The sequence below is a fragment of the Bos javanicus genome, chromosome 1 (assembly GCF_032452875.1).
Source record: "Bos javanicus breed banteng chromosome 1, ARS-OSU_banteng_1.0, whole genome shotgun sequence".
NCBI lineage: Eukaryota > Metazoa > Chordata > Mammalia > Artiodactyla > Bovidae > Bos > Bos javanicus.
Genome location: NC_083868.1, coordinates 131,863,738 through 131,886,099, shown reverse-complemented (window position 1 = coordinate 131,886,099; position 22,362 = coordinate 131,863,738). Strand labels below are relative to the sequence as shown.

General features: G+C 39.3%; 1 long non-coding RNA gene across 1 annotated transcript; it reads left to right on the top strand.

The window, feature by feature from the left end:
- Positions 1 to 1,871: 1,871 nt before the first annotated feature.
- Positions 1,872 to 21,014, top strand: LOC133254790 (uncharacterized). Its single transcript, XR_009738767.1, has 2 exons — positions 1,872 to 2,076; positions 20,795 to 21,014. It is a non-coding gene; the product is annotated as an uncharacterized LOC133254790 (long non-coding RNA).
- The last annotated feature ends 1,348 nt before the right edge of the window (positions 21,015 to 22,362 follow it).

Genomic DNA, 22,362 nt, shown 5'->3' with positions numbered 1-22,362 from the left:
CAAGTACAATAGGAAGCCAAAATCCTTTTGGGACCTAATCTTGGAAGTGACAACCCATCACTTTTGGGATCTAATCTTGGAAGGGACATGTTTTATTCATAACAAGTGAGTTTGTAGGTTAGCCTACACTCAAGAGGAGGGCATTAGGCAAGGACATGCATACCAGAAGGTGAAGAACACTGGAACCATTTTGATGTTGTCTTCTATTCTGGGATTTTGGGGGTAAGTGGTACTTCTGACTGCACAGCACCTACGTGGCTACAGCCTGGTTCTCTTGGGGCAGAATTTCCATCTTCTTGGATGAGGAAGATTGAAAAGCATCCCAGAGCCACCCTCTAGGCCTACAGTCTCTGAATCATTCACATAGAGGAATTTATTTTCTGAAGTAAGCTCATTCCTTCTTTGCTGAGAGAAGATCTGGACCGGTGATGGAATGGACTGTTTTCTCTCCATTTCACCCCAGGACATCAGTCTTTATATACAACTGCTTGTCTTCCTTCTATTCAAACTCAAGTTCTCTCTCTTCAACAAACCTGCTACCTTAATAAAGCCTTTCCTTGATTCAGCTGCTTCCTGTGTCTGCCGGCCTATTCCTTTCCTACTTATGACATCCAAACTTTCTAGCTAAGCGGCCTTCTAACCCCTGTACTCACTTTCTCCCCATTGCTCCATGTATAAAGTTCACTATCTGCATCCACTTCCGGCTCTCTACTAAAATTACACTCTCCAGAGCAGTTAAGGACACTCTTCCTTCCTTGCAACCACTGGCCTTTTGTCAGACAAATTCCCTTTGACTTCTTTATAGCATTTGACAACCCCTACCCCCTGTTTCTTGCAGAGTTTTCCTTTGGTTTCTAGTGTAGGTATACTGTTCAGGATATAGTAGACACTCAAAAAATATTTGTAGCTGAATGAATACACTGCTGGTTCTTTTTATTTATTTATATATATCTTTGTTTGTGGTTGTGCGGGGCCTTCGTTGCTGCATGTGGCTTTCTCTAGATGTGGCGAGTGGTGGCTACTCTCCAGTTGTGGTGTGTGGGCTTGTTGTGGTGGCTTCTCTTGCTGTGGGACACAAGTTCTAGGGTGCATGAGCTTCAGTGGTTGTGGCTCATGGATTTAATTTCCTCGCACATGGGATCTTCCTGGACCAGGAATGGGACCTGTGTCTCCTGCACTGGTAGGTGGATTTTTCACTACCAGGGAAGTCTCTGCTAGTATCTTCTGTTTCCAGGATTTTTCCATATCTGTCTCCTCCCTTGGCTCCATTTCCTTTTCTTTCTCCTATAAATATGGATTTGATATTTGATTCTATGTGAGGTATTTATCTCACTGAGAAAGTTTGTCTCTTTCTTAGAAAAAGTTTTGCTGGAATATGTTTTTCATAATATTAGTTGGTAGATATGAATGACCCTCATTTCTCCTTTCCAGGAGACCTCCTGGCATCTGCTAGACCCTATGCTTAGAGAAGCTTTCCCCTTTCAGACCCAGAGGGTAAAGTTGGTCACTGTAGCCTCATTTTTTGCCAGGGAGTGGTTCAGACATGAACATATGGTAGTTTTTGGCCTTTGGAATTTGTTCTTATAACTTTATTCCCTTTGTATTTCTTTAATGTCAACTCAGTGGGCTTGGGGAGACAAATGCATATGCTCAGTCTTTCATTTAAATTAAATGCCTGACTATGGTTTAACACATTCAGCCTATGTTAACATGTATCTATCTTATCTATCTATCCATCTATTGCCATGAAACATGCCACCTCAAAATTAGCACCTTGAAACAATGGCTTTTTTATTTGCTCACAGTTTGGTGAGGCAGCAATATGAGTTGAGCTCATCTGGACAACTTTTCCACTAGTCTCATCTGGGGTCACTTAATGGCCATGGTCATTTGGCAGCTGTACTGAAGCTATGTTGTCTAAGGTGTCCTCATTCACACATGTGGTATTTGGTGCTGATGGTCAGTTGGTGAGTCTGTAGGGCTTTGACTGCTCGACTCTGCTATGCAGACTTGTCTCCTTCACAAAGTCAGCCAGGATTTCATCACGTTGCAGTTTCAGGGAAATGTTTCAGTAAGGTAAGAGAATCTGCTGCAAAGTTCTTTTAAAGCCTCTGTTTTGAAGCCATGTGTTATTTCTGCCACATTCTATTGGATAGAACGAATCAAGTCACAGACCACTTCAGATACAAGGGATGGGGAAACTGAATCTACCCTTTGATGGTGCAGCTGCAAAGTCATACTGCAAAGAAGTAAAGAAATGGGAGGATTTTGTGATCAGTCTTTGCAATCTGGTATTTATGTACTAAAGATCGAATGACTTTATTGTCCTCATGTAAGCGATATTTGTTAAGCATAAAATAAGCAAAAAGTAAAAGAGAACAAAAATACTGCCTCAAATTCTGTCAAGAAGTAACCTAATAACTTCAGGTGAATATCATTCTAGGTAGCTCTTTAAGTGTATAAATGGAATGAAAATGCAGAATAATTTTGTAAAAATTGGGTCTTACTATACAGTTTCAGAAAAATAAAAAGCATTAAATTGAATTTTTCTTGAATTTAACAATTGAAAAAGAAACCAAAGAAAAACCAAAGGAATTATGGAGCTTCAGATCATTTGTTTTTTAACCACAGAGATGTTAAATCCCAAAAGTGCTCCCTAAGGTTGTAAAGAAAGATTATTAAAAAATTAGAAAAGCTAGATTTTTTTAAAAAAAGATCCATGTTTAATTTTAGACATATTGATTGACTCTCTGCTATGAAAGATAAGGAAATTAAAACTTTTAATCTTCCTCTCACCTCATTTCCCACTCCCCTCATCTTATGAGTTTTTACTAACATTATTTTAAAAAATGTTGGAGTACAAAGAATTTATATTATATATCTATAATTCTATAATTCAATAATTATCATGGTTTAGTCTTACATCTATAATTAAATGAATTTTCTGCCTACTGCCTGACCTTGTGCTACAGTTTCTGCTATTCTGAATTATTTATTTTTAAAAATTGAGATTTAATTTTAGTTTGCCACATTTCCTTGTCAAGCATTTTTCAAGGTGAGTTCCCAGCATTTGCTCTCTTGAAAATTTTGTTGGTTTCCTCCACATTGACCTGGATGGGTGTAAAGTTTTGGTGTCCCAATCTCCTTCCCGTAAGACTGTAGGTATTGTCCCACTGCCTTTAGATACTGAATTTCACACTGTTCCATTTATCACTGCTCCTTGATTCATTCTTAATTAGGTTTTACAAGAAGAATGCTTTATTCTCCAAGTTCTTTCATATTAATATTTGCCTGTCACCTTTGTATGTCTGATATTTACCTCTTTATAGGTGATTCTATATGTTTTTCAAGGGTGCTGAATGCTTAAATAATTCTTTCACAGTCTTTGAATTTCAATAATGCAGGATGGTGATGGCTTGTTGATAATTCCATATTGTAATTTTCTGGCACGTGGTATTAGTTCTTCCTTTATAGCAGGGAATTTTCTTGTGTTATATTTCTAAACTACATTTATATTCTGGTTTTGGGCTCTCCTTCAGGAACAATCTGTATGTTGGATGGCCTTTGTCTTTTATATCTATTATTTATAAGTACCTTAAAACTCCTTATCTGTTTTTCCCCAAATTTATTTTTGACTATCTAATATTATTCCTCAATCAGTGAAACCTGGACTGTTCACTGATGTTTCTAATTTGATTCATTTCAGTCACTCAGTCATGTCTGACTCTTTGCGACCCCATGATTCACAGCACACCAGGCCTCCCTGTCCATCACCAATTCCAGGAGTTCACTCAAACTCATGTCCATCGAGTCAGTGATGCCATCCAGCCATCTCATCCTCTGTCGTCCCCTTCTCCTCCTGCCCCCAATCCCTCCCAGCATCAGAGTCTTTTCCAATGAGTCAACTCTTCGCATGAGGTGGCCAAAGTACTGGAGTTTCAGCTTTAGCATCAGTCGTTCAAATGAACACCCAGGACTGATCTCCTTTTGGATGGACCGGTTGGATCTCCTTGCAGTCCAAGGGACTCTCAAGAGTCTTCTCCAACACCACAGTTCAAAAGCATCAATTCCTTGGTGCTCAGCTTTCTTCACAGTCCAACTCTCACATCCATACATGACCACTTGAAAAACCATAGCCTTGACTAGATGGACCTTTGTTGACAAAGTAATGTCTCTGCTTTTGAATATGCTGTCTAGGTTGGTCATAACTTTCCTTCCAAGGAGTAAGTGTTTTTTAATTTCATGGCTACAATCACCATCTGCAGTGATTTTGGAGCCCCCAAAAATAAAGTCAGCCACTGTTTCCACTGTTTTCCCATCTATTTGCCATGAAGTGATGGGACCAGATGCCATGATCTTCGTTTTCTGAATGTTGAGCTTTAAGCCAACTTTTTCACTCTCCTCTTTCACTTTCATGAAGAGGCTTTTGAGTTCCTCTTCACTTTCTGCCATAAGGGTGGTGTCATCTGCATATCTGAGGTGATTGATATTTCTTCCGACAATCTTGATTCCAGCTTGTGCTTCCTCCAGCCCAGCGTTTCTCATGATGTACTCTGCATAGAAGTTAAATAAGCAAGGTGGCAATATACAGCCTTGACGTACTCCTTTACCTATTTGGAACCAGTCTGTTGTTCCCTGTCCAGTTCTAACTGTTGCTTCCTGACCTGCATATAGGTTTCTCAAGAGGCAGATTGGGTGGTCTGGTATTCCCATCTCTTTCAGAATTTTCCACAGTTTATTGTGATCCACACAGTCAAAGGCTTTGGCATAGTCAATAAAGCAGAAATAGATGTTTTTCTGGAACTCTCTTGCTTTTTTGATGATCCAGCAGATGTTGGCAATTTGATCTCTGGTTACTTTGCCTTTCCTAATTTGATTATTAGTTCTTTAATGATGTGACTTTGGTCTTCATGATATTTTATTAGCTATATAATTTCTCTTTTGGTTTCATTCTGTTAAGTAATTTCACCTTCATATTTTTCATTATTGATTTCATGTTTCTATTAAATTTTTCTATAATCCAAATCACTATAGAAAATGTTCTTCTAAAATGGATATTTTGGCATTAGCATGCTATATCTTTTAGATGTGATCAATTTGAAAATTGCCATACCTTTTCTTTTTATCTTGTTAACGTAGGCAGCCTTTCTGGTTCTCTGATTGAGTATGGATGAAATCTTCTTGGCTCCTTTCTCTGTGTAGCTGAGATCTGTTTTTCTCCTCAGCTACTTTTTAAAGCCTGAGATATTGAAGGTTTACTCACTTTTCAGTTTACTCAAGGGCACAGCCAGGAACTGGGAAGGCAGTGGAGGAAAGTCTTCTGGAGCTTTAGACTGGCTTTGCTGTATGACCTGGGATCTGGGCTGTCTTTGGGAATTTTGGTAAATGCCCCAATATGAATTTATGCCTCCTTGTCAGGGTGTCTTTGTTTCCTGGAGAGGTTACCCACAAGTTTCAGATCATCCTCACAGTTCATCTTAGTACCCTGGGAGGCCATTTTATTGCTTTTACCAATATCCCAAGATTCTACTGTGTAGTTCAGTTCAGTTCAGTTCAGTCACTCAGTCATGTCCAACTCTTGGTGACTTCATGAACTGCAGCACTCCAGGCCTCCCTGTCCATCACCAACTCCCGGAGTCCTCCCAAACCCATGTCCATTGTAGTAGGGGGCTTTTATCTCCAGGGTTTTAACCATGATATTTCCTTGACTCAAACTTTAGTCTTCTCTCTAGACTCAAGGCTGTTGGAAGAAGTCTCAAGATTTTGTTGAGTCACCCCTCACCCCATTTGGTTATTGGGAGCTAAGGCCAATGTTAGGAACCTACAGAGCCACACCATAAACTTGACTCATTTCTTGGGCACCACTTAGAAAAAGAGTTTATTTATTTTTTAATTGAAGGATAATTGCTTTACAGAATTTTGTTGTTTTCTGTCAAACCTCAACACAAATCAGCCATAGGTATACATATATCCCCTCCCTCCCATCTCCCTTCCCATCTCACCCTTCTAGGTTGATACAGAGCCCCTGTTTGAGTTTCCTGAGCCATACAGCAAATTCCCATTGTTGGCCACCACTTTCTGAAGTCTGTAGATGTTTGGATTATTGTTGATGAATTTTTTTGCTGGTATCATTATTCATTAATTTCATAAGATATGAGATAAGGAGACTAGGTTTAGGTTCTTTTTGCTATGTTTACTTTGAAGCCATGACATACTTTACTTTTATATGCTCATATACATTGGCTGATTACTTTGAGATTTTGAAGTGTTAATATTAGGCATTTTACCCCCCCACATGTACTTTTCTCTTCCAGAAAGTATAGGAAGACCTTTTTTTACTTCTTTAGTTCTGACAGTTCCCCAAATACAGTAAAGAATGGTGATACGCAAAGAATAGAAAACAAACAAAAAACCCCCACAAATTAACTATAGCTAAAAACCAATATTAAGCAAAGCAAACAACATCCTACAATTTTTTATTGAGTCCCACAATTGAGACCAAAGTCAAGATTTTCACAAATGATATTATCCAGTTTGAGGTGAGTAATAGTTTCATTTTTCAGTTGAGTACAGTGAGATTTAGAGACTTTAAGTCACCTTTAAGCTCAAGGTCACAGAGCTAATGAACACAAGAGCCATGCTTTAAATACAGGCCTGTGAAGCTCTATATCCAAAGTTCCCTGCCATACTCCTCTAAGAAAGAGCCTAGAAGAATCCTGCACTCTTTGGTTGGAGGAAGTACCGAAAGGAGCTCAGACAGCATCTTCACCAGAAAAAGAGAAGACAGAGGAACAAGTCAGTTTGTTGGTAAAAATATCCTATTTGTGATAGTTTCCCAAGAAACAGATTCCCCTCAAAAATTTAAAGCATAATCACCTTTTTGTTTGGGTTTCCAGAAGGAGGCCTAACAGAATTATAGCGGAGAGGGACTTAGGGATGTTTACACAAGTTGCAGGAGACTTTATCAATAACTTGTTGCTGTGGAACAAATCAGTGTCTTCAAACAACAATTTTTTGTTCTCATTCACACACCTATGAGTAGGCTGAGGTTCAGCCATTCTAGGCTGAGCTCTTCTGTGCCTTACTCTAGGTTGCAGGTTGGGTTGAGGTTTCCTTCAGGTATCATCTTCCTTGTATCAGTGAACTGACTAGATTATGTTCTTTTCATGGTAATGGAAGAAGTGCAAGAGAGTGTATCCATGCAAGAAAGTAAATGTGTTTTTGCTTGTGTCACATTTGCTAACATCCAGTGGCCAAAGCAAATCACATGGCTGTGTAACAGGGAAGAGCAAAATCTGACTTCATGTTGGGTCTGTTACTTTGACTTTAACCTTTTGCTTTTGGTGTTATCATCATACATAATAGTCTACCTCAGGGAATGCTGCCTCTCTGCCTGCATGTTAAACTAAAGTTCCTTTGTGCAGCTCACAGGGAAGCAGTGTGACCCTGCTCACCTGTGAATGGCTGCAGAAAAGAAGAAATGAACATATCTTCTCTTTGATGCTGGCCAAGCATCTTATGACTTTTCTACTTTACTTCCTCACTTCCTTCCTCTCTCTGTTCTATAAAAGAGATTGGTGTCCAGACTCTGATATGATGGTTTTTTTTTTTTGAAACGCTAGTCCACAATTTTCTTGGTCTGCTGGCTTTCTGAATAAAGTTGTGACTCCTTGTCTCAACACCTTGTCTCCCAATTTATTGGCCTGTCTTGTGGCAAGCAGAGTGAGCTTGGACTCAGTAACAACTGAGTTCAAGGTCAAGGTTCTCCAGTGGGAGGAACCACAAAGTCCTTGGACAAAGAAGATGAATGCAAAGAGGAGTGAAGACTTGGGTCAGTAATTTAATTTACCACAGGAACGAGGAAGATTTCTTTTTAAAAGTGGACAAGCAAAACAGTCTGAAGGTCCTGAAATAAAAAAGTATTAAACTGAGAAGATTCCATCATGTTTGAGAAGGTTATTTTTAGGAAGGCACAGGTTAGACTCTGTGGGTAACTCAGGGTGAGAACTGACGTTAAATGCTGAAGACAGAAATGAGGTCTGGAATAAAAGTCAGAAATGACCCATTTGTACAAAACAGGTATAAAAGAGTTTCTGTCTCCCTCATTTCTTGTTTGTAGGAAAAAGGTTTCAGCCTCCTAGACCGTTCCTGAGTTCCAAAGAACAGATTCAAACAGTTACTGATTAGAGGAATGACGGGACTCAGAAACAATGGAAAGGCAGTTTACAAATGATAGTGCAGCCATGGGTCAGGGTCCTAGTTCCTCCTCAAAGGATATACATAACCATCTGATATATATCTCTGAGTTCTTCTACAGTAACTAAGGCCCCCATCCAGGTGGCAGATGGTAACTTCAGGCTGAGCACAAGAATGTGGACCCCAGACTGGGTGGAGACTGGTTGGCTGATGATTGTGATTCCTGTAACACTACTCTGTTATTTCATCACCAACCAATCAGAGGAAGGTCAAATACACAGCAGCCCTCTCCTCAAATTTTGCCTATAAAAATTCTTTCCCCCGAACCACCAGTGAAAGTGAGTTTGGGCTTTTTGAGCCCGAGTCACCTGTTCTCCTTGCTTGTTGTTGTTCAGTCTCTAAAGTCGTGTCCGACTGTTTGTGACCCCATGGACTGCTTCCCCGTCCTTCACCGTCTCCTGGAATTTGCTCAAACTCATGTCCATTGAGCTGAGGATGCCATCCAACCATCTCATCCTCTGTTGGCCCAGTCTCCTCCTGCCCTCAATCTTTCCCAACAGCAGGGCCTTTTTCAGTGAGCCAGCTCTTCACATCAGGTGGCCAAAGTATTGGAGCTTCAGCTTCAGCTTCAGCATCAGTCCTTCCAGTGAATATTCAGGGTTGATTTCCTTTAGGATTGACTGGTTTGATTGATTGATCAAATTAGGATTAATCTCCTTGCTGCCCAAGGGACTCTCAAAAGTCTTCTCCAATGTTCCTTATGGTCCAACTCTCACATCCATACATGACTACTGGAAAGACAGCCTTGACTATATGGACCTTTGTCAACAAAGTGATGTCTCTGCTTTTTAATATGCTGTCTAGGTTTGTCATAGCTTTTCTTCCAAGGAGCAAGCATTTTTGAATTTCATGGCTGCATTCACTGTCCACAGTGATTTTGGAGTCCAAGAAAATAAAGTCTCTCACTGTTTCCATTGTTTTTCCATCTATCTGCCATGAAGTGATGGAACTGGATGCCATGATCTTCATTTTTTGAATGTTGAGTTTTAAGCCAGCTTTTTCACTCTCTTCTTTCACCTTAATTACTTTTCACTTTCTGTCATTAGGGTGTTATCATCTGCATGATATTTGATATATTATATATACATATGTTTGATGTATATATATATTTGATATTTCTTCCAGGAATCTAGATTCCAGCTTGTGATTCATCCAGAATGGCATCTTGCATGATGTAATCTGCATAGAAGTTAAATAAGCACGGTGACAGTATACAGCCTTGACATACTCCTTTCCCAAATTTGAACCAGTCCATTATTCCATGTCCAGTTCTAACTGTTGCTTCTTTACCTACATACATGTTTCTCAGGAGGCAGGTAAGGTGGTATGGTATTCCCATCTCTTTAAGACTTTTTCACAGTTTGTTGTGATACACGCAACTGCTTTAGCGTAGTCAAAGAAGCAGAAGTAGATTTTTTTTTCTGGGGTTTTCTTGCTTTTTCTATGATCCAATGGATGTTGACAATTTAATCTCTGGTTCCTCTGTCTTTTCTAAATCCAGCTTGTACATCTGGAAGTTCTCGGTTCATGTGTTGAAGCCTAGCTTGAAGGATTTTGAGAATTACCTTGCTAGCATGTTAAATGAGCACAATAGTATGGTAGTTTGAACCTTGCTTGGCCCTTGCCATAAACCCTTCTCTGCTCCAGAATCCTACGTTTTGGTTTGTTTGCCCTTACTGTGCATTGGGCACATAGATTTGGGTTTGACAATGCATTGTCTTGGGATCCTATTCACCTCATGCATTATATTTCTAGGCTGCAGTCCTCAGAGAAAGAATTTGTTTCTATCTTTTTCTTTGTTAATTTTTTTGGCCCTTTACTCAGTGTCTGGCACGTGATATGCATCCCACTGTTCTTTATCAAAGTCATGAGGGAATGAATGAATAAATACCGCAGCTAGGTTGGGTAACATTTTAAGCTGTTGCTTTTTTCTGTGGCTTGCATAAAAAAATGTGAATAATTAGGCAATACCACGTTGGGGTTAAACCAGAATCCAGAATTAACATGGGTTCAAAGTGTGACTCTACTCTTAGATTAGAGCCCTCACAATTTGCTGAGCATTGGTTAAGAATTCACTCTGGAGAAAATGTGTGGGGAAGGTGTGGCCTCAGAGTGATCCAGAAAACAGGAAATGAACAGCAAGTACTTTTCCAGATTGAAGAAAGAACCATCCAGAGACCTCCCTTCACAAACCAGATGGCAGCCCCCAGCTGTCTGTCTGAGAAATACTGAAATTGGAAATGCTCAGTAGCCAAGCCAACTTTCCCTCCTTCACGTCTACAGGAGGTCCCGGATTCCATGGTTTGTAATTACCTTCCAACTGAGCCTTTGTGAGGTAACACTGCTGGCAGAGCTGAAGCTACTGCAGCATTTTCTCTATTAATTTGACATTGCCTCAAGTCATTTTTATTTTATGGATGTAAAGACATCATGCTAGCTAAATCAATATTTAGGCCCTGGGAGGGTTTTTTTTTTTTTTTTTTTTGGTATAGGATGGTGGTGGGAGGGTAGAGGAGAGGCATTTTAAAAAAACATTTCTCTTTCTCACTCATACTTTCAGATACCACTGGTGGTGGTGTACCCTCGCTTACCTTTTTGGAGTGCAGATGATGACTAGCAAAATTTTACATGTGCATGAACTTTCGCCTCAGCAGGGTTCTCCTCATGAGGGCCCCTGGGCCATGCTATGGTATCTTGTCCATATCTCAAGAGCAAAAGAAGCTATTACAATGCTTTTAAAACAAGAGGGGCTGGGGATTGATGACGTGATCAGATTTATAATTTGAAAAGGGACCTATTGAGAGATAGTTGCAGAAGTTTAGGTGAAAGAAAATGGGAACTTAGACTCAAGCGGTGGTGGTAGAGATGAGAAGAGGGCTGCACTTGAGTGAATTTAAGAAACGAATTCACCAGAAGTTGGTAAATGTTTGAATTTGGGGAGATGTCAGGGAAGACAGCTAGTTTTTATCTAAAAGGATGATGATTCTCTTCACTGAAATGGGTTTGCTTTTGGACTGTGAAATACTATGCAGCCATTAATGGGATAAGGTAAATCAGTCTTTCAAAAATTCCTGACACAGTCAAATGTCCATAACATATTATTAAGCAAATTAGATAATAATATAGTAGAAACAATTTCTTACAATTTGTTGATGTATATCTATCTATCTATCTGCTGCTGCTGCTAAGTCGCTTCAGTCGCGTCCGACTCTGTGCGACCCCAAAGACGGCAGCCCACCAGGCTCCCCCGTCCCTGGGATTCTCCAGACAAGAACACTGGAGTGGGTTGCCATTTCTTTCTCCAATGCATGAAAGTGAAAAGTGAAAGTGAAGTCGCTCTGTCGTGCCTGACTCTTAGCAACCCCATGGACTGCAGCCTTCCAGGCTCCTCTGTCCATGGGATTTTCCAGGCAAGAGTACTGGAGTGGGGTGCCATTGCCTTCTCCGATCTATCTATCTATTACCTATCTATTTTAGATGCTTTGAAGGGTTTTGTGAATATAGGTACCATGCTAATAACAGTGGTCATCTCTTGGGTATGGGTAAAATGGGGACTTTCTCTTTAATGTACATTAATTTTGTCTGATGTTTTGGTGATAAACATGTTGTAATTTGATAATATTCCAATAGCTTCCCAGCAGGGAGGTCAGAAAGACTGGGAGCTGAGGATAAGTACTTTTGGGGACCTAGTGGAGGGGCTTACAGACTGAGGGCAGAATGCAGACCACCAGCCTCAGCTCAGGAGCCAGTGAGAGGAAGTGAAGCTTTGGAAGAGATCCCTGATGCTTTTCTTGTGCCAAAAAAACTTAGGATGTGAATGACCATGTTTCTAGATGGCATGTCACCCAGGGCAGTGCAACTGAGCTGTACAGATGTTGCTCTGCAGCTAGTCTGCAGGGTGGCAGAGGAAGGAAGGGTGATCATATACCTCCAGTGCATAAAATGTTCAAAAAAGGGAATAAAAGTCTGAGCAGGCAGAGGTGAAAACTTGAAAGGTTTCTGCAGTTTATTTTTCTGAAGTTCTAGCCATCTGTACGTGGAGCCACAAACCACGCAGACATCCACACCCATCAGTAAGACTGATGCTTGTCAAGGACGCCTGCAGCCAGTCCAAATGTGAGCAGGTTTAATCCTCTAATTATAGATGACTCCAGTAGCAACAGGCACTCTGAGCCCCCAGCCAGGATCACAAGAGATGCAATCCTGGCTCCTCCAGGTAAATCCTGTGATTACCCAGCATAGGAAGAAGTTGGTATCTGAAGGGTTCTTTATTGGAAGCCCATGTGGGCACTGGCTTTCTGAAGCCAGGCTTCACAGGCCCCATGTGGTGCCCATCAGCAGTTCAGTCTTCTGTTCACCACAAAACCCATGCCATGCTGTTCAAATTGCCAACCAACTTGCACTGTGAGTTGCAATTAATACTCTTAGTTACAACCCTGAGTGTTTGATGCAGCATAGCACAGTGTGGTCTGCTGGATCTGAATCCAGCCCCACCAGTTACCCAGCTGCATGAGTTTTGAAAAGCTGCTTTGTGCCTCAGTCTCCCCATCTACAGAATAGTAATAATACTAGCATCTACCTCACATGGTGGCTGTGAATATTGAGACCCTTAGGGTTGTGCCTACAAATAGTAAGCACTCAATAAATACTAATAAATTTTGTAATATTCTGACCCATGTTAGATGTCCAATGTCCTCAGAGTAAATTAGTTCCACGTCCATCATTGCCTATGTTATCAGTATTCGAGTGAGGGTCCTATAGGATTTTGGAACTGAGAGAAGTGTTTTTTTTTTCTGAGGATGAAACAAAAAGATGAGTACATAGTATATTGCAACAAAGTCACCTCAAAGTGATAGAATGGTTTCTGGACAAGCAGAGCTTGACTGCAACTATTCATCTTTCATTTAAGCATGAAATGACTTGTGAGTGCTGATGGTGTCACAGGCACCAGGTTGGGTGCTACATGAAAACTGGGACTTGTTGCTTGCCTTTTTGGAGTTTACCAATGAGTGAGGGAAAGTGGGCAATAAACAAGAGTAAGCAATCAGCTGGAGAAAGAAATAGCAACCCATTTCAGTATTCTTGCCTGGAAGATTCCATGGACAGAGAAACCTGGCAGTCTATGTGGTTGCAAGAGAGGTGGACATGACTGAGCGACTAAACAACAAGCAATGAACACTGATCCTGTAACAAATTGTGTTAGGTGCTAGAAAGAAAAGAAACAGGATTTGGATATGTAGTATTCTACCACATGACTATACCATATGCTGGGCGATTATGAACAGCACTACTATGAATATTTATGTACGTGTGTTCATTCATATATGACCGAGAGATTTGATAAGTTTTAGTTTTCTAGGAATTTGTCCATTTAGTACCAAGATCAGGATGATTGGGAGCAGGCACCCTAGATGTATGCGATAAAGGAGAATTACATACATTCTCTACAATTCTCTGCAGAGAATTTTAAGATGACCATGAAATCAGTGAAACTGTCAGCTATTCCAACCCTCCTCTCAATCTTCTGTTGGTTGTTGGTAAAAAAAAATAGCTGAGATTTATGTTGCATTTTAATTATATATATATATGAGTTTCAAACTGGCACTTCTACAAAACTTATTCTTTAAAAATCACTATTTTCCATCTGGAAGTAATTTGGAGGATTCTCAATGATAGGGTTGGCTCTTAACACACTTGCACCCAGCCACACACCTTTGTTTTGAGAGTCAGGTTGTAACGGCTGGGAATCATTTGAGAGTGCCTGCTTTGCGTGCAGATTGTTTCTCCATCCCCTGGGGTGTCCTACATGTTCCTGGATCTAAGTAATTAACAACCATAGTGCAGTGATTGCAAAGACAAAAAAATGGAACTGGGGTTACATAAACTCTGTCATTCTGTGACCACTTGAATTTGATAACCTCTTTACAGATGTTTGAAAGCAGCTAGAATGGTTCCCAAGAACAAAGGCAGGAACAGTATTGCTGTTTCTGGGCTTTATTGTGAAGTGATATTTTTATGAATTTTGACCGTGCTTATTGTGTTTAAGGCTTTTCCTAACTGTGTATCAGTTTCTTCATTTAAAATGTAGTTTCAAAATTAAAATTAATAAAAAGTATCTTCTGCTCAACTCTAAGTTAAGAGAAATTGACAAATCTGGGTTGACTGCCCATGGACATGAATATGTCAACAAGATCAATTTTGATAAAGTCATTGACAAACATTCAGAAGACAGGCTCAAAAATAAAAATTATATTGTTTGTGTTTATTACTGTGATGGATCAGTATGTAAGTATACGTATTTTCCCTTTAAAAATACATTGAGGCAATGCAAAAGTATTACTCTAGGGACTTCCCTGGTTAAGTCCAGAGGTTAGGACTCCATGCTTCCATTACAGGGACATGGGTTTGACCCTTGGTCAGGGAACTATTCCTCATGGTGCATGATGTGGCTGGAAAAGAAGAAAAAGACTATTATTTTCTTCATCTTTTATGATAATATTTATTTTATTAAAACAGTTTTTCTTGGTATGTGTCTATGTGTGCGCATTAGCATATGGAGTTCAATAAAAGAAAATTTTACTGTTTTTTTTTTTCTGGCCATTATTATTTGTTTTATTACATGTGTAGTCTTGAAAACAATATTGTTGAACAGAAGTTAAGGGTGTTAAAAATGCTCTGCTCTGTGTATCAAACATGCCAGGTGTGCCACCATGTTCATTTCATTTACTTTTTCAAATTAATAAACATTAATTAATTGTTCATAAATTTTTCTTATCTGTTTGACATCTTCAGCATCTGAACTGATTTCCTTTCCATTCCTGCTGTTAGTTATCTGTGTTATCTCTTATTCTAGAGGATCAATTTTGACTGTTTTTCCTTTCTCTTTTTTGTTTGCTTTAGATTTCACTGATTTCTGTTATTCCCTTTCTCCCCTTCTTTCCCTAACTTTTTGAGATAATGCTTAACTGATTAATCTTTTTCTTTACTAATAAATGAATTTTAATGCTAATACTTGCTATAGGTTTCAGTGTCATTTAGCTCTGTTTTCAAGTTTCCATTATTAATTCTTCTGTTATCTGTTCAGTTCAGTTCAGTTCAGTTGCTCAGTCATGTCCGACTCTATGTGACCTTATGGACTGCAGCATGTCAGGCCTTCCTGCCCATCACCAACTCCCAGAGCTTACTCAAACTCATGTCCATTGAGTTGGTGATGCCATCCAACCATCTCATCCTCTGTCATCCCCTTCTCCTCCCGCCTTCAATCTTTCCCAGCATCAGGGTCTTTTCAAATGAGTCAGTTCTTTGCATCAGATGGCCAAATGTTGGAGTTTCAGCTTCAGCATTAGTCCTTCCAATGAATATTCAGGACTGATTTCCTTTAGGATGGACTGGTTCAATCTCCTTGCAGTCCAAGCAACTCTCAAGAGTCTTCTCCAACACCACAGTTCAAAAGCATCAATTCTACAGCACTTAGCTTTCTTTATAGTCCAACTCTCACATCCATCCATGACTACTGGGAAAACCATAGCTTTGACTAGACGGACCTCTGTTGGCAAAATAACATCTCTGCTTTTTAATATGCTGTCTATGTTGGTCATAGCTTTTCTTCCAAGGAGCAAGCATCTTTTAATTTCATGGCTGCAGTCACCATCTGCAGTGATTTTGGAGCCCCCCAAAATAAAGTCTAACACTGTTTCCACTGTTTCCCCATGTATTTGCCATGAAGTGATGGGACCGGATGCCATGATCTTAGTTTTCTGAATGTTGAGCTTTAAGCCAATTTGTTCACTCTCCTCTTTCACTTTCTTCAAGAGGCTCTTTAGTTCTTTGCTTTCTGCCATAAGTGTGGTGTCATCTGTATATCTGAGGTTATTGATATTTCTCCCGGCAATCTTGATTCCAGCTTGTGCTTCTTCCAGCCCAGGGTTTCTCATGAGGTACTCTGCATAGAAGTTAAATAAGCAAGGTGACAATATACAGCCTTGACGTACTCCTTTTCCTATTTGGAGCCAGTCTGTTGTTCCATGTCCAGTTCTAACTGTTGCTTCCTGACCTGATTATAGGTTTCTTAAGAGGCAGGTCAGGTGGTCTGGTATTCTCATCTCTTTCAGAATTTTCCACAGTTTGTTGTGATCCACACAGTCAAAGGCTTTGGCATAGTCAATAAAGCAGAAATAGATGTTTTTCTGGAACTCTCTTGCTTTTTCCATGATTCAGTGGATTTTGGCAATTTGATCTCTGGTTCCTCTGCCTTTTCTAAAACCAGCTTGAACATCTGGAAGTTCATGGTTCACGTATTGCTGAAGCCTGGCTTGGAAAATTTTGAGCATTACTTTACTAGTGTGTGAGATGAGTGCAATTGTGCAGTAATTTGAGCATTCTTTGGCATTGCCTTTCTTTGGGATTGGAATGAAAACTGACCTTTTCAAGTCCTGTGGCCACTGCTGAGTTTTCCAAATTTGCTGGCATGTTGAGGGCAGCACTTTCACAGCATCATCTTTTAGGATTTGGAATAGCTCAACTGGAATTCCATCACCTCCACTACCTTTGTTTGTAGTGATGCTTTCTAAGGCCCACTTGACTTCACATTCCAGGATGTCTGGCTCTAGGTGAGTGATCACACCATCATGATTATCTTGGTCATGAAGATCTTTTTTGGACAGTTCTTCTGTGTATTCCTGCCATCTCTTCTTAATATCTTCTGCTTTTGTTAGATCCATAGCATTTCTGTCCTTTATCGAGCCCATCTTTGCATGAGATGTTCCCTCGGTATCTCTAATTTTCTTGAAGAGATCTCTAGTCTTTCCCATTCTGTTGTTTTCCTATTTCCTTGCATTGATTGCTGAGGAAGGCTTTCTTATCTTTCCTTGCTATTCTTTGGAACTCTGCATTCAGATGCTTAGATCTTTCCTTTTCTCCTTTGCTTTTCACTTCTCTTCTTTTCACAGCTATTTGTAAGGCCTCCCCAGACAGCCATTTTGCTTTTTTGCATTTCTTTTCCATGGGGGTGGTCTTGATCCCTGTCTCCTGTACAAGGTCACGAACCTCAGTCCATAGTTCATCAGGCACTCTATCTATCAGATCTAGTCCCTTAAATCTATTTCTCACTTCCACTGTATAATCATAAGGGATTTGATTTAGGTCATACCTGAATGGTCTAGTGGTTTTTCCTACTTTCTTCGATTTATAGATCAGCATATTCTATCAAACACTGAAAGAGGAGTATTGAAATCTTCACAATTTGTGGATATTGACTTTTCTACCTGTTAAATTTCATATTCTATACTTTAGGCCACCTTACAGATGTATATAAACTGAAAATTATTTTTTTTCCATGAACTGAACCTTGTTATTATTTTGAGGAGATTGTCCTTATCTCCAGGAATGATTTTGCCTTAAATTCTATTTTGTCTGATATTAATACAGCTATCCCATATTTCTGTTTATTAATATTTTCAGACTGTCTTTTACTTTTGTTTTCTGTATTCTTTTGTTTTGTTTTTATAAAAAGTATATAGTTGGATTTTATATATTTTCTAATCATTTTTCTTTAGTTGAAACTTTGTTGATTTATATTCACCAAAATTATTGATATATTGGAATTTTTATGGTATATATTTTCTGTATCAATTTCATGTTTATTTCTTTTTTTCCTTAAATTTTAACTCTTTTGTTATTCTGCTTCTCTTCATTTTGCAGGGAGGATATTATATACTCTGTGTTTATTCTTTTAGAAGTTTACCGAGAAATTATGAAATGAGTATTTAAATCTTGAAAGAGTTAAAAATTTTTTCCATCTTTCAAATAATGTCTTAACATTCTATGATTCTGCTTATCATATCTTTTTTTATTTTTTCCCCCCACACTGTGTGTCTTGTGGGATCTCAGTTCTCTGACCAGGGATTGAATCCAGGCCTTTACAGTGAACACAACAAATCCTAACCACTAAACTGTCTCCATTCATCATACTTTTGGCGTATACATTATTACTATCTGGTAATAATGCCTTTTAAAATTTTAACTCTATAGGCATTTTTACTGCTTCATGGCATCAATGTTTACTTACAATTCCCAGTAGTTCCACTCAATTCCACTTCATACTTTCTTGTGTCTCAGACCTTTAATCTGGGATTACTGCTCACAGGACATCTTTAACATGTTTTTCAGTGAGGGTCTAACTGCTGATGAAATTTTTCTATATTTTTTGAGATGTCTTTCTCTTCTCTCTTAAAAGATATTTTTGTTGGATAGAAAATTTGAGGTTGCAGTTATTTTTTTTTTTCCTTCAGAAATTTGAAAAGACATCCTCGGTTATCTTTTAGCTTTCATTCTTGTACTCAGAAGTCAATTGTTGGTCTCAGTTTTTCTCTTTTGAAGGTCAACTTTTCATTTTCACTTGTTGCATTTAACATTATATATATTTGTTTTCTTCAAATTTTCTATGATTTTTCTAAGGAGTAAATTTCTTTTCATTTATCCTGCTTGAGATCCTTGAATCTGTAGATTAAACTCTTGAATCAGTTCTTAGAATTCCTAGCCATTTTCTCTTTACAAATTACCTCTGTCCCTTTCCCTTTTTTTCTTCTGAGTTTACAATTTTGGCTATTATATTTTTATATCTAGAAACCCTATTTCATTTTTTTCTAGATCAGTTGTGATATTTCTATAGTCTTCTGTTTCCTTCAGATATTTGCAAAATTGTCATTTATATTTTTAAGCATAATAAATAACTGTAGTAAGAATCTTAGCAAATTGTGTCTATTAGTTGCAAAATTTGAAGTTTGTATATATCTATTTCTGCTTTCTGTGGGTTTTCTTAGTTCTTATATATATTATCGTATATTCTTATATGCCTGGTAATTTCTGATTGATTGCTGGACATTGTTTTTCAAAACTTATTTGTGGGATTTCCCTACTATGTAGAATAGGTGTGCCCTCCTCCAGAGAAGCCTTATGCTAGCTACTTCCAGGGACCTAGGTGCTCTACTCTTTGGGACCACCAAGTTCAAGGATTGAGGGTTTCTGACTCACCCAGAAAATGGGAGAGTTGGAGTCCAGTTGTGCATGAGGGTCCATAGGAGACACTGTTGATATCTCAATTAACTCCCTCCAATCCCTATCACTGGTTCTGTGTGTTTATCCCATAGTGTTGTTATGCCTTTCTGCTAATAGCTAGTACCTGAAACATTATTCAGAGGATTGCCATTGGACCTTGGACTATTGGATCCACCTTGCACACTGAGATAGCAGGAATTTTCTGGGAGTTCTTACCCTCAGGGTTGCCCATAACTCATACCTGATTGGTACAGAAATAACTGGGCTTCCCAGGTGGCACTAGTGGTAAATAATCCACTTGCCAATGAAGGAGATGTTTGAGATGAGAGTTCTATCCCTGAGTTGGGAAGATCCCCTGGAGGAGGGCATGGCAACCCACTCCAGTATTCTTGCCTGGAGAATCCTATGGACAGAGGAGCCTGGCAGGCTACAGTGCATGGAACTGCAAAGAGTGGGACACAACTGAAGCAGCTTAGCATGCACACATGCCCAGAAATAACTGGTTTATATCCCCTCAAGAAATCCTATAGCCAATGAATAATTTGTGGAGGAGTACAAAAGCCAAGCTCCTTTGCCTGGAGATAAGAAAATCTGTGATATGCAATTTATACTTTAGAACTCCCTACAAATCAGGCTGAAGCTGGAACTCACCTGGATTTTCTCACCCTAGGTTGGCTTCTTTCTTTTCTCTATCCTACCTCTCAGTCATCAGTTTTTTCCTGAGAGTAATTTCTTAACAGATCAGCTTCATGGAACCCTTGGCTCAGTGTCTTCTTGAAGAACCTGACTGCAGATAAGTCTTTAAAAAAAATTATTTATTTTAAATGGAAGGATAATTGCTTTATAGTATTGTGTTGGTTTCTGCCAAACATTAACATGAATCAGCCATATATACATCCCCTCCCTCTTGAACCTCCATCCCACCTCCCTCCCCATCCTACCCCTCTAGCTGGAGAAATCAACATTCTTGACTTCAGACTATGCTACAAAGCTACAGTCATCAAGAGAGTATGATACTGGCACAAAAACAGAAATACAGACCAATGGAACAAGATAGAAAGCCCAGAGATAAACTCATGCACCTTTGGGTACCTTATTTTTGACAAAGGAGGCAAGAATATACTATGGGGCAAAGAAAGCCTCTTCAGTAAGTGGTGCTGGGAAAACTGGACTGCTAAGTGTAAAAGAATGAAATGAGAACACTTCCCAACATCGTACACAAAGATAAACTCAAAATGTAAGTGCAGATAAGTCTTGTCTACAGCTAAGACCTACCAGAGAGAGCTTCTTTGATCCCCTTCTGATCTGATTTTCTAGGTAGCTCTTCCTACCATTCCCAGCAGGCAGGTCTAGCTAGATCTGATTTTCTTTCCCTAAAGGTATATCTCTTTGGGATCCCAAATTAATATAATGAGAATCTCAAACAAAAGTCTCTACCCTGAATGAATTATTGACTTTGGTTTTTCTCTCTCTTTCTTGACAGACACAGATGCTGACCAAGAAAACAAGTATTAATCTTTCTCCTATCTGCAATTGCCTCCATGATGCTCCAGCATGCTGCTTACCTAGTTGGTTGCAGCTACAGTACATTTTCCAGTAACTCTTGCAGTTACATGGGCTGAGTCCTGGCCAACAAAGAAGTGGTCAGAAATGATAGATGTCTCTTCAAACCCTGACCTCTTAATAAACCCACATTGATCTTCCATGTATTTGTTTTTCTGTTGTCACCAGATGGATACAGAGGACTTAATGAAGGACTCTGAGACTCTTGAAGTGATGAGAGTCTTGAATCATCTTGAGTGATGATTCCTTGAATAGCTATATGGAACAGAATTGTCTCCACAATCTTTGTCATCAGATTATGATAACAACAAGAAAACTTCTTTGGTTAAATTATTGAAAATTAGATTTCTTTTTTACAATTATTGAACCATGAATCATACACATTTTTTTTTCTTTACTGGGGGCACTGGTGATTATTGTTGTACCACCTTGTTTCTGTCTCACAATATATCTGCTCAACTCTAGCCTTTTGATTTATGAAATTATTTATTTAACAAACATTTATTGGGTGCTAACCACCATTCTTAGAGAAGAAAATGGCAACCCACTCCAGTATTCTTGCCTGGAAAATTCTGTGAACAGGACAGACCCCCTGCTGTCCATGGGGTCTCAGAGCTGGACATGACTGAAGCGACTTAGCATGCATGTGTGCATTGGAGAAGGAAATGGCAACCCACTCCAGTGTTCTTGCCTGGAGAATCCCAGGGACAGAGGAGCCTGGTGGGCTGCTGTCTATGGGGTTGCACAGAGTCAGACACAACAGAAGTGACTTGCAGCAGCAGCAGCAGCAGCAGCAGCCACTATTCTAGACACTAGTGATACAACAGTAAATGAAAAGGTGTCCCTCTTCTCAAGGAACTTCCATTCTATGAGGTCGTTTCTTGGCCGTGGTGGGGAATCTTTCTTTCTTACTATCCCATGAACAGTGAACAGACTTACCAGTTTCTTACAAGGCGAGATTTTCCTTTTCTTTTTTCTAATAGATTATTTACTTCTATCTCATACCTTTTCTGTTTTCAATTTTATCTTCTTTAATCACTCAGTCGTGTCTGGCTCTTTGTGACTCTTTGTGACATCATGGACTATACCTGCCAGGCTCCTCTGTCCATGGACTTCTCCAGGCAAGAATACTGGAGTGGGTTGCCATTCTTTTCTCCAGGGGATCTTCCTGACCCAAGGATCAAACCCGGGTCTCTCACATGGCAGGCATTTTCTTTATTGTCTGAATCACCAGGGAAGTCTCTTTAAATTATGGAGGAAGGCTAATTTCAAAACAGTCAAACTGTTTCCTCCATTTTACTTAATTAAAGATGAATCCATATCAAATGTACTCCGTTTAAAATTTTTTCTATGCCTGTCACTATGTGATTATGTGACCTCTGAATTGTAACCATTTGTATCTTTGCTGTGTGGTTTTAACACAATTCACAGTTCCATAGGCTTTTAAAAATTTATTTATTTATTCATTTGGCTGTGTGTGGGATCTTT